Source organism: Pelodiscus sinensis, chromosome 3, assembly GCF_052426305.1.
Source record: "Pelodiscus sinensis isolate ZL-2025 chromosome 3, ASM5242630v1, whole genome shotgun sequence".
In the NCBI taxonomy this organism is placed as follows: domain Eukaryota; kingdom Metazoa; phylum Chordata; order Testudines; family Trionychidae; genus Pelodiscus; species Pelodiscus sinensis.
The window spans coordinates 160,976,290-160,988,087 of NC_143054.1; positions in this window are offsets into that span (position 1 = coordinate 160,976,290).

The following is an 11,798-nucleotide window of genomic DNA, read 5'->3' on the forward strand; positions in this document are numbered from 1 at the left end:
TGGAAGGTTTCTCTCTGCAGAAATTTTCAATGCAAAATTTCACTTCATGAAAATGTCAGTTTTCCTTCTGAAACATATTTTGCCTCAAAATCTGCAAACAGTGATATCACAATACATAAGAATGAACCAAAAGTAAACATCTGTCCAAACCATAACCATAAATACAAACCCCAGACTTTGAGAGGGACCCAGATCTGAACCTAGGTATAGATTCAGCTTAATAATAAGCTTGTGGTCGAAAGTACATTCTCTGCTGCACACCAAGTGGGACAGGAAGAGCTTAAACATCTGCAGAAACAAATAAGGCAATACTCCTTCCCACCCAGCAGATCTGCCTGTTATGGAAGAGGAAGTTGAGCCCATGGATCCCCTGTGGTATCCTCAGGGACCCTGCATATTTCTGCAGACCCCAGTTTAAGAAATACTGCTGTACACTATTTCCTCAACTTGGAGAGTCAGGGGTGGGTTTTGTTGCCTTCTCTTAAAGGGCTAGCTCCTGGCATCAGGAGAATATGTGAGAATTTTAGTGTGTGTGTGGGGGGGGAGCTTAAAGTGTGTGTGGGGGGAGAGCTTTTAGCCCTCAGAGGGTAGGGGAGGAGCATATAAACCCTAAATGCTCAAAGTCAGCAACCACAAACCACCTGAAAAGTTTGGGTTTAAAAATCATGACGTGTGGGGTTTTTTTTCCTAAAAGTGCCTAAATTTGAGGCCTGAACTCTAGAGTTTTGAACACTTGACACTGGCAATACTGATTTCATTTCCATCTCCCCATCTGTGTATGTGATTGACCCAAACCCCTACCTCTGAGCAGCATTGACCAGTATTTGTCTGAAATCTGGATCAGCACTTTAGAACTTGCACGGCCCTCTGGCAATTGAAATTGCTGAGTTTTGCACAGCTCTCCAATTGCATCAAATACAAGAAGAAAGGGACCTTCTATCAAACTCAGGAACAGCTAAGCATGTAAAGAATTCAGAGGCGAAATTTACATAGAAAGTAATTCATGTGCTGCAGGGAATAAACTGCTGAGTGGAGCAGCAGGGACCATTAGTGTTTTGAACAACTAACCTGAAGAGAGAAGATCGTTTTGAGTCATGGTAGTAATTCAGAGGGGAGTCTGACCATTTATAATATTTGTGCCTTGGTATTTAAAAATATAATGAAGTCGTATGACACCTTACACCAGCTGAGACCCGCATGTAGCCAATAAGAAGATTCCTCTGTGGTGGCCAGGCTCAGGGGGCCAAACCCAATCCTGATATAAGAGGATGAAATGGGTGACTCATAGGGTGGCTGGGATATGGGGCAGAAATAAGATTGTGTGGCTTATCCTAACTCTTCCTTTCCATACTTCCAGCTTCTGTGGGTTTTTTAAAACTGATCTTAGCAGAGCATGTCCTGGGTGTGTGTGTGCTGGACGTAATGATCCGTATTTACAAACTTCATTGGAGAGGAGTTTGTAAATATGTGTCCTGATGTGCCTGAAGTTTAATGGCATTAGCTGTGAGCAGCCAGCAAGGAAAAAAGCCTGGTCCTATGGAACTTTGTATTGTCTGTCTTCCAAAACTTGGATACATTGTAACTGTGTGATTGGACCTAGGTTGGTGTGAAAACTGTGCCAAGTTTCTTCTGCAGCCCCCTTAAAACCTTTCATTCCCATACCTTGGACAGCCCTTTGCATTGATCGGGTGGTACAAAGTGGTGGTTATCTGACTGCAAATGCCCAGCAGTATTGTTGGCATGAGGCCACGGACAGGTCTTGCATCTGGGATGGAGACATGATGAAGATGAGGAAGATGATTAGGGAGGGTGCATGACATCCGTGCCTCTGAGGTGGTCCCAACATCAGTAGCACAGCTTAGGGCAGGTGCTGGGCTGCTTAGTTGCCCCAGGGCTGGGGTCAGCCCTGATAATGAAGAAGCGTCTGCAACTCTTTGACTTCCCCTCCTCCCTCACCTCTCTGTGTGGAGCAGAGTGCTGGGCTGGCACAGAAGAGAAGCTAGCCTGTTGATACAACCATGCTTAGGTGTGTGCTTAAGAATAACCTGTGCGTGACTTCAAATTTCTATATCCCAGAAACCACTCTTCTGATTTTTCCTGACACTCACCTCTGTTTGCTGAAACTTGAAGCTGAAAAGAACATTTATTCTCTTCATCATGAGCAAGATCCAAATGAAATAGACTAATCCATGTGAACGTCCACACAATTAGATAAATGCTTGTGAGCAATTTGAAGTGCCTAAGGCATTACTAAGTCAGGGGCGGGGAACATGTTTTGGGTTGGGGGTCGCTGACCCATGGAAAAATCAGTTGGGGGCTGCACACAAGTGAGAAGGAAAAAAAAAACACCTCACAAAAAAAAACCTTCACTGACATGGTCCCCGACTGCCCCGACAGAGGAGAAAGACACTCCTCACATTCCCTTGGTGCACCAGAGCCTGGGGGGCCCATATTAGATTTTGTGTGCACCAGCCTGGGCTCCCCAATGCTGGGGGTGGGGCCCTGAGCCTCGAGGTCTAGATCTAGGCAAGCTGGGGGCTGCATCCAGCCCCCAGGCCTGAGGTTCCCCATCCCTGATCCAAGTGCTCACTCTCGCTTGTAGTTCAGTGCTAGGTCTTTAGACCAAGCTTAATCTGTTTTTATAGACACATAACTCATTCATTTACATGAATAATCCCCATTTTCTTATGCAAATCACCTTCCCTACTGCTGTTCCACTGAGAACGATAGTCTGTATAATTGCCACATCTATTTACTGAGTCTGTTTACCCAGGGGAGCTCTGGCCATGAAACACTTGGGCCAAGGCGCATCAGGGGAGCCCAAGCTGAGACTCGTGCTCCCAACTCCTCTTGTTTTTGTTCTGCTAAAAGATCAGTGGGGGATTTGTGATGTCCATGCAACAGCAGCAGAATGGCACCATTTCTTCTTCCTCCCAGGGACTGCGTCTCCTGCTAACTGAAGGCAACCGTCCACTGTTTCCTACCCTGCTGCTTGCGGTAACTATAATGAGGGAAGACGCTTTGAATAATAGCCTGACACCCTAAGGAAGGCTGTTTTAAATTTTTCTTTAAAAAGTTGGTAATTGCCATGGAGTTTGGAAACCTTCCAGGTTTCACCGTTCTTAATTATGCTCTCAAGCATATGCATCATCTGCCCATGTGCTCATTAGTGCAAAGAGATCAGAAACCCACATTCTAGAATGGGTTTCTCTAAATATCTCAAATGTATATTTCTGGGAAAAAATCCACCACTAAATGGGGCAACCCACAAGGGCTGGGCCACATCTTGCTGGTTAGAGCAAAATCCTATCAGTACAATAAACCCAATCTGCCTCTATTTTCTCTCCTGCCCTGTTTGGCTTGATCCTACCTGGAAATCCTCCTGGTCCCACATCACTTTTGGTTTAATTGTCTTATTCAGTGGAAATTATTAGAGTGCTCTGATGGGCTTTATTTCAGACCTGCTAGAATACCAGTTTTCTGGCTTTACCCGCATTGTGTGTGTGTGTTTTTTTTCTGGTTAAAAAGTAGTCTGAGTCACTTCTGATAAATAGACATGAGCCTGAATAGGATCCAGCTTGTTCTACCATTTCTGGGTAGATGTAAACACTTGTTTATGCCACTTAAACGATTGGGCGTGACTGAAAGATGCTCAGGGGACTGACTATCCATCTCTTCTGATCACCACCCCCTCTTGCTTGTTTGTCTTTCAGGGAGCTGAGTAGTTGGGATAGATGTCCATTGCTAGTATTTTAGAGCTGATGCTTTGAGAGAGCTGGTGTGCGTGTGATCAGATGGTAGGTCACAGGGTCCCTACATTTACATAGCTTTGATTGTATCCGACAAGAGGATGAGTGGTTAGTCTCATGAATTTTTCATCTAAGAAACAAAGTGTCTGGATGAGCTTTCAGTTCTGTGCTGTGTACAATGTGTCAGTCCATTGATCAAAGGGATAATTAGTTTTCAGCATTTATGGAGATGGCTTAAGCTGGGGTCATATGCATTTCCTAGAGCTAGCAGCTCCTGTCCAGAGATCAAAAAGTGACAGGCATTTATACACCTCAGCTCTATCTTGTGTACCAGACCTGGCTATGTTCTAACCCGGGCAAAGATGGGACTGAATTCTTATCACTGGCTTACAAAACCCTGGAAAATATCATCGCGAGCTTGTGCATGATTTCATCCTCCTTCTTCCCCCCGCCTTTCCCCCCAAAAGCTCATTACTTAGTTTGTGCTAGGCCCCAGCATCTCTGGGCTTGGCAGTTCATAGTCCTGGCACCTCTGGAATTGCTGCATCAGTTATGAATGTTAAAAAAATATATTTGTTTTTGCTTGAGCTCTGGCACCTCTTTACACATTAAGCACTATTCAAGCTTACTAAACAACGAGGCTACGTCTACACTGGCCCCTTTTCCGAAAGGGGCATGTTAATTTCACAGGTCGTAATAGGGAAATCCGCGGGGGATTTAAATATCCCCCGCGGCATTTAAATAAAAATGTCCGCCGCTTTTTTCCGGCTTTTAGAAAAGCCGGAAAAGAGCGTCTACACTGGCCCCGATCCTCCGGAAAAAGCGCCCTTTTCCGGAGGATCTTATTCCTACTTTGAAGTAGGAATAAGATCCTCCGGAAAAGGGCGCTTTTTCCGGAGGATCGGGGCCAGTGTAGACGCTCTTTTCCGGCTTTTCTAAAAGCATTTTTATTTAAATGCCGTGGGGGATATTTAAATCCCCCGCGGATTTCCCTATTACGACCTGTGAAATTAACATGCCCCTTTCGGAAAAGGGGCCAGTGTAGACGAGCCCCTATACTTCCACTGTCCACTTCATAGAGTACCTAGGGCTGAGAGCTACTCCTGAGCAGGCAGCTGTCTGAAAGCTGCCTACCTGGCTATTTGATCTCATTTTGGGGGGAACTAAGGGGCATGAAATTCTTTCTACATTTGCTTAAAAGGGTTTTTTTTTAAGTTGTTAAAATGTAGATGCTTTGTCATCCAATCACTTCAGTTTCTCTTGTCAGTGTTATGCACACATGCAAGCTTTGCCCAGAGGAAGGTGCAGGGCATAGCCTGGTGGTGTCCAAGACTATGTCTATACGGGGCCCATTTTGCGCAAGAAATATGCAAATGAGGCTAAGCATGGAATATCGCTAAGCTTCATTTGCATAATTAATGAACACCAGCTTTTTGCACAAGAGGGTTTTGCACAAAAAGGAGCCATCTACACAGCTTCTTTTTGCACAAAACCCCCCTCTTGGGCAAGAGCCATTCTTCTGGGAAAAAATGCAGAAGAATGTGTGAAAGCACTCCTGTCCACAAAAAGAAGGTGTAAAGCAATCCGGGGCCAGCTATGCTAACTGAAGCCTAAATGCTCACTGGCACCAGGCCAAGGGGAGATTGGGCTTCAAACATTACTTGGCACCTACACAAGTGATAAAGGGACAACATTTCATTCAAAATAAAAATGTTGGTTTGATTTTCTTAGTCTCCTATCTGAATTTTTCCTGTCAGGAGTGTGACTTTATTTCTGAATGTGGCTAATGGATAGTCACACAGCAGATGAGAAACTGATGAGCTAAGGCGTTCAGATCAGGATAAGCCTTTGAGCTGAAATCTGGCTCAGCTCTGCTGAGCATTGTTTGTGTCAAGGGTGGGCACTAGTTTTCGAAGGGGGGCCACCTTGATTTTAGGAAGTGGTCACAGGCCTTCCCAGAAGGGACAGGGCCTCTGGTGGAAGGGGTGTGGCCAAGAGACTTCACGTGTTCCCCTGACCACAGACCCTGATTGGCCTGGGGTGAGGAGTATGTGAAGTCTTTGCCCCCTGCCCCTGCCTTGTCAGGGGCACACAGCGCCTAGAGAGAACCACCAGCTGGTGGTTCCCGTTAGGCACCACATGCCCCTGGTGGCGAGAGACTTTGTGCACTCCCCCACCCCCACTCTGCCAGGGGCATGCATGCGTAGAGGGAACCAACTGCGAGCTGTTCAAAATGGCTGGTCTCTCTGGTGCCACGCACTGTTGGTGGGGGAAGGAGACTTCACATGGTTTCTCCTCCCCCCCCCCCAATCTCCAGGTCTTGATTGGTCTGGGGGGTGGGGGAGCAGCAGGGCAGCCATGGGCTGGATCATCTGGCTTGGCGGGCTGGATCCAGCCTGTGGACGCTATCTTGCCCACGACCGTTTATGTGCAGTTTGGGGGAGGAGGGAGGAAGAGGGTCCTATATGCACATCACTGTCCTCTACTGGGTGGAATCAGAACTCCTCAACTGCATCATCATGAGCTCTGCACTGCTACCTGTTAAGCAAGATATTCGGTGTCCTTAGGAGCAAGAGGATCCGAGAACTGAGCACAACTGCCAGCAGCTATAGAGTGAAGCTTAATGACAACTGAGATGTCAGTGGTGACAGATTCACTCCATGACAAACTGACCAGGGTGTACTTCTTGCAGCGTGGCTGGGTTCTTCCACTGAGCTGACCTGGAACTGAGGGACAAGGCTGCTGGGCTCCTGTGTGAGGCTGAGCACCCAGACTAAAGTCAGTCAACGCAAAAGGTGATTGGCACCAGGTACTGGGTGATTAGCTCTGATCTAAGCAGCTAATTCTGCTGCACTAGTCTACAGGCAAATTGGTGGCTGTAACTTAGTCCAGAAAGGAAGAAAAGATGACGTTCATATTCTTCCCTGCTCAGCTGCTCATAACTTCCTGGCTGCCTTGAGTTGCTTAAATTCACTGCCTATTTCCCTAATCCACAGTTAATAGTCCAGCCCAGCACCTTCCTGAGCATTTGCCATCCTTCACCTCTGCAAATTGCTTTTTCTGTCTTTCTGGGCAAGAAATTTCCCTATGGCTCTGTGCTTTGCTTCACCTGGCTATTGCTTACGGGGCGGGTATCTTGCCCAAAGAGGTTATGCACCTGGAACTGGTCATTGGTGCCACCCATATCTGAGGGCAGTGAACAAGACAGTTAAAGAGACAGAACTGAATTTAACCACCCACGTTACTTAGATGCAGAGGCTGTTCCCCACAGGATGACTTCTTAAAACATCCCTCAGTTGTACAGTGGTCGCTAAACTGTGCCACCTCCCTTAATCTCAGTGCTCTAGCACTTGTGCAGCTCCATCAGTGTCAGAAAACAGTAGGCTGATCATTCACATGCCTATCACTGTGACCTGCAGACCTGCTTGGAAAAGAGTTAAATGACACTGGTAAAAATGCCAGTGTCTGGTCTACTTCTGGCTCACCAGAGTTATAGCGGTGGGGGGTGGGGGGAAGGAATGTATGAGCGTGAACAGCACTTCCTACACATCAGTAATTGGATTACAGATGCTAAAGGAGAGAGCTTTGATATATCATCAAGGGCTTATTTTGCCCCTCTACATCCATGTAAACAGGTTCATAAAAGGCTCTCTAGACAGCTCAAGTGCCATTAATAGCCTTTGTAATGATCTCCAGTGATGGAAGTTCTTGCACTTATCTCCTACAGTGGAAGAATACCTATATCCAGTTCTTAGTGGATTAGAATGAAAGCAAGAGTCCAGTTTCCAGGCTTATTAGCTAATTCTGTTAATTAATCCTTGAATGAGTCCTCATCCTCCTGACCCCATATGCGTGGAATAGCCCATGCTACTGTGACATTCTGAGATTTTCAATTACCCATCACGACTAAAGAAGCTCTCCTCTTTAATTTTTTTTTTAACGCATAGCATCTTCTCACAGCTTAAACCTTTAATTAACTAGAGACGTCATCAAGGAAAGTTTGCCAGAGAAGAATGTTCATGATTTAATTAAAAAAGATCTGCAATAGTTAGTGTGTGGGGGGAATCTATTTGCAATTCATGCCCAATGAAAGCCCACGGGAATTCCTTCATTTCTATCTTCGATGCATTTGATGCTAACATGTGATGTACAGTCTTGATATGACAGCTCTGGTGGAAAATAAAGCACTTTAAAGCATCACATTTGAATCTCCAATTCAGGCTGCAGCTGTGACACAAGCTAGAATTCAGTTAGCTTGACAATGGAAAAGGTACTGAGAACTTTCTCTACACTCAGGCTGTTAGCTCATAACCAGAAGCAATTGTTTTGTTGTGATTTCTCCTTGGGGATACATATTCAGAGAATTCATTGCTCTACTCAGGAGCTACCTTCTGGAAGGACTAAAACAAACTGGTGCTTAGGAACAAAAAGAAATGCGTTTGTCTTGCATTACAAAGACACTGCAAAGGGTGAAGCTCATCTTTCTGGCAGTTTTTTTGGGGGGGGAGGGGCACTCAGCAGAGTATCTAGATATCAACTCAGAGGCTTCCTGAAATGAAGTAGTGTTCTGTACAATGCCTGCAGCAGAGCTAGTCAACTGCGATAGCGGTTTCCGTCCCTTCCTCTGCAGAGCTCGATGCAGGGGTGCTTTAAGCTTCCATGTGGCTAGAAGCCAACTCAAGACTTTTTTTTTTCTCCTAGGGAATTTAAGAAGACACATACCTTCCATTAAAAAGAAACAAAACCAATGTGTGGAAGGCTGTGTCTACCCTGGGAAGATTTGGCAAGTAAAGTGCCGTTGACATGCAAAAGTCGCCAAAAGTGAAAACTGGTCCCACCACTTTTTCTGCCTCCCATTGTCAGCGTTTCATGGCCACATTGCTTTGCTCTGTCTGTTGACAGGGGAGCTAGCATGTGGGTGAGCGTTCCACAATATAGTGTTGTGGGAAGGCAGAGATGATCCCTGCTTTTCTTAGCTCTGTGAGCTTTCTGTGCTAAGGAATGTCAAAGCAGCACAGCAGTCTCCCCAGCCCTCCCCTGTAGCAGCAGAACAGAAACATTCCAATTATTTGTTTTGTTTGTCTGTTCCACAAATGGAGCAGCTCACTCAGCTGTCAGACTTCCTAGAGCTTTGAAAGGGGAAGGGTGCATGCTTTCAGGTCAGCAGAAATCACAAAACACTGAGCAGAGCCATTGTGGGTGTGTCTACACTTGCACCCTAGTTCGAACTAGGGATGCAAATGTAGGCATTCGAAATAGTCAATGAAGCGGGGATTTAAATATCCCACGCTTCATTAGCATGATCTCACCAGTGCGTTACTCCGATCAACAGCTGTTTTGAAAGTGAAAGTGAGCACCAGGACGTGTTAGTTCGAACCAAGGAGTTTGGTTTAAACTAATGTGTCCCGGTGCTCACTTTCACTTTCGAAACAGCTGTTGATTGGAGTAACGTGCCTGCGGAAGCCCGTTGTCTTAACAAAACAAACAGCAGAGTCCACACTAGCTCTTTGTTGGCAATAAAGGGAGGTGGAAAAGACACAAGCCTTTCTCAGGACTGAAAGTTTTGTCACCCAGACTGGATGTTTTTTCCTGACAAAAGTCTCATTGTAGTGTAAACTCTCTCTGTTTTGTTGCAAAAAGGCAGGTTTTGGTGACAAAACATGCCAGGGTATACCAGGCCTAACTCTCTTAGGGTATGTCTACACTAGCTCATTAATTTGAGCTAAGTAGGCAAATCAGGCAACTGGAGTTGCAAATGAAGCCTGGGATTTAAATATCCCGGGCTTTATTTGCATATTCTTGTCCGAACGCCATTTTTAAATCCACCTTAGTTCGAACGAACTGCCCACAGCTCCACGCGGCAGGTAAAGTTAATCCGAACTAAGTCCTTAGTTCGGATTAACTGTTACTCCTCGTGGAATGAGGTGTAACAGTTAATCTGAACTAAGGACTTAGTTTGGATTAACTTTAAACTGCCACGTGTAGCCGCGGGCAGTTCGTTCGAACTACGGGGGATATAAAGATGGCGTCCAGGCGAGAACATGCAAATAAAGCCCAGGATATTTAAATCACGGGCTTCATTTGCAACTCCAGTTGCCTGATTTGCCTACCTAGCTCGAATTAGCGAGCTAGTGTAGACATACCTTTAGGGTGTATCTAAACAGCACCCTGGGCAAATAGCGTAGCTTATTCTGACAGAAGCAGAAAGAGCTTATTTTGAAATATGGCACTGTGTAAACAGTGCCAAATTTCAAAATAAGGCACTATTACAACAAATCCCTTAACCCTCATGGAACGAGGGTTACAGGGATGCTGGAATAGTGTGCCCACTATTTTGGGAAATAGCAGGTGCGAAAGACACTGCATTGCTATTTCGAGATACTTCTGATATCCCAAGAGCAACACAGTCTAGATGTAACCTTAGATGACTTTGGAAATATCCACAATGGCCTCTGTTTCACTGCAGGGTATTTTTGCATATGTAGTGCCCCCTCCGGGGGTGAAAGCTACTAGAAATAGTAGTTGCGCACTCCTGGAGAGGAGTGACTGAACTCCCCAAAGGAATAAACGGCAACTCGACCTCAAAGAGTGTCTTTTGTTTTTAAATAAGCAACATCCTTAGGGATATCTCGGTGCTCCTCAAGGTTGCCTAACAATGTGTCTCTTTCCATTGCTTTTAATTCTGGCAAATCTTGAGCAGCCTGGATGACGTTTTCTATGTACAGTCTCTGTTTGAGGTTTAGATTTTTAAAAAAATCAGCACAAATGGCTCAGTCCTCTTCAACACAAGAGGCTAGGAATGATAGCCTAGGTAACTCTTATTGTGGATCTTTTTTTAATTGACTTTTTTTTGGAACTGCTCTGAAACAACATTGTTTGCAGTAGGAAACTGAAACTTGGCAGAGGGTGTAATTGTGGGTTCATAGAAGTATCTGTTGCAGTCCACTTGAGAATCCAGATCTGCTCAAGTTTCAAGCTCACAGGGCAGGGGGAAGAAACACTGGCTCCTCCCCATTTTATGAACATTCCAGTTGCACTCTTCAGAACACTCCAGAGTCTTTTGCATCATGCTGAAGTAGCCATAGATAAAACAGAGCATCAGCTTGTGCACTGAATTAGGGAGGGCTCCTGTGGAAAGCATATCCTGTAAGAATGGCTCTTAAGGCATACAGGAGCCAAATTGATGTTGTTCAGGTTTCTTTAATTCAGATATTTCCGAGCTTCTGAATTCATGATTTTGCAGCTTTTGTCACATTATTTTAGCTGTTAATTTATGGTGTACATACCAAGATTTTAAAATGGCTTATACTCTGTGTGTGTACACAAGGATTGTTCACTCACAAATATGCAGCCACTTCTATGGTGGAACACAGCAGCACTATATTAGGGTATGTCTACACTTGCACCCGAGTTCGAACTAGGGATGCAAATGTAGGCATTCGAAATACAGCCTCTTCCCGACTTATGAACTGGTTATGGACCAAGTAATTGGCCGTAACTTGGTTTGTTCGTAAGTCGGACCCCATTGAGTTACACGCGACCGCGCTGTTCGTAAGCGCGGATCACATTTGTAGCTCAGGGTCCACCATGTATGACAGCTTTGGTCGTAACTGTGAACAGTTGTAAGTCGAACGTTCGCAACTCGGGGACCGGCTGTAGTCAATGAAGTGGGGATTTAAATATCCCGCACTTCATTAGCATGATCTTGCCGGCACGTTACTCCGATCAACAGCTGTTTCGAAAGTGACAGTGTGCGCCAGGATGCATTAGTTTGAACCAAACCCCTTGATTCGAACTAATGTGTCCCGGCGCGCACTTTCACTTTCAAAAGAGCTGTCAATGAGAGTAATGTGCCGGCAAGGTCATGCTAATGAAGCGCGGGATATTTAAATCCCCGCTTCATTGACTATTTCGAATGCCTACATTTGCATCCCTAGTTCGAACTAGGGTGCAAGTGTAGACATATCTTTATAGAGTAGCTTAGGGCAGGAAATAGACAAGAGTATCTACTTGCAGTTGGAAGATGGATTTAGGTAAGTAAAATAAGAA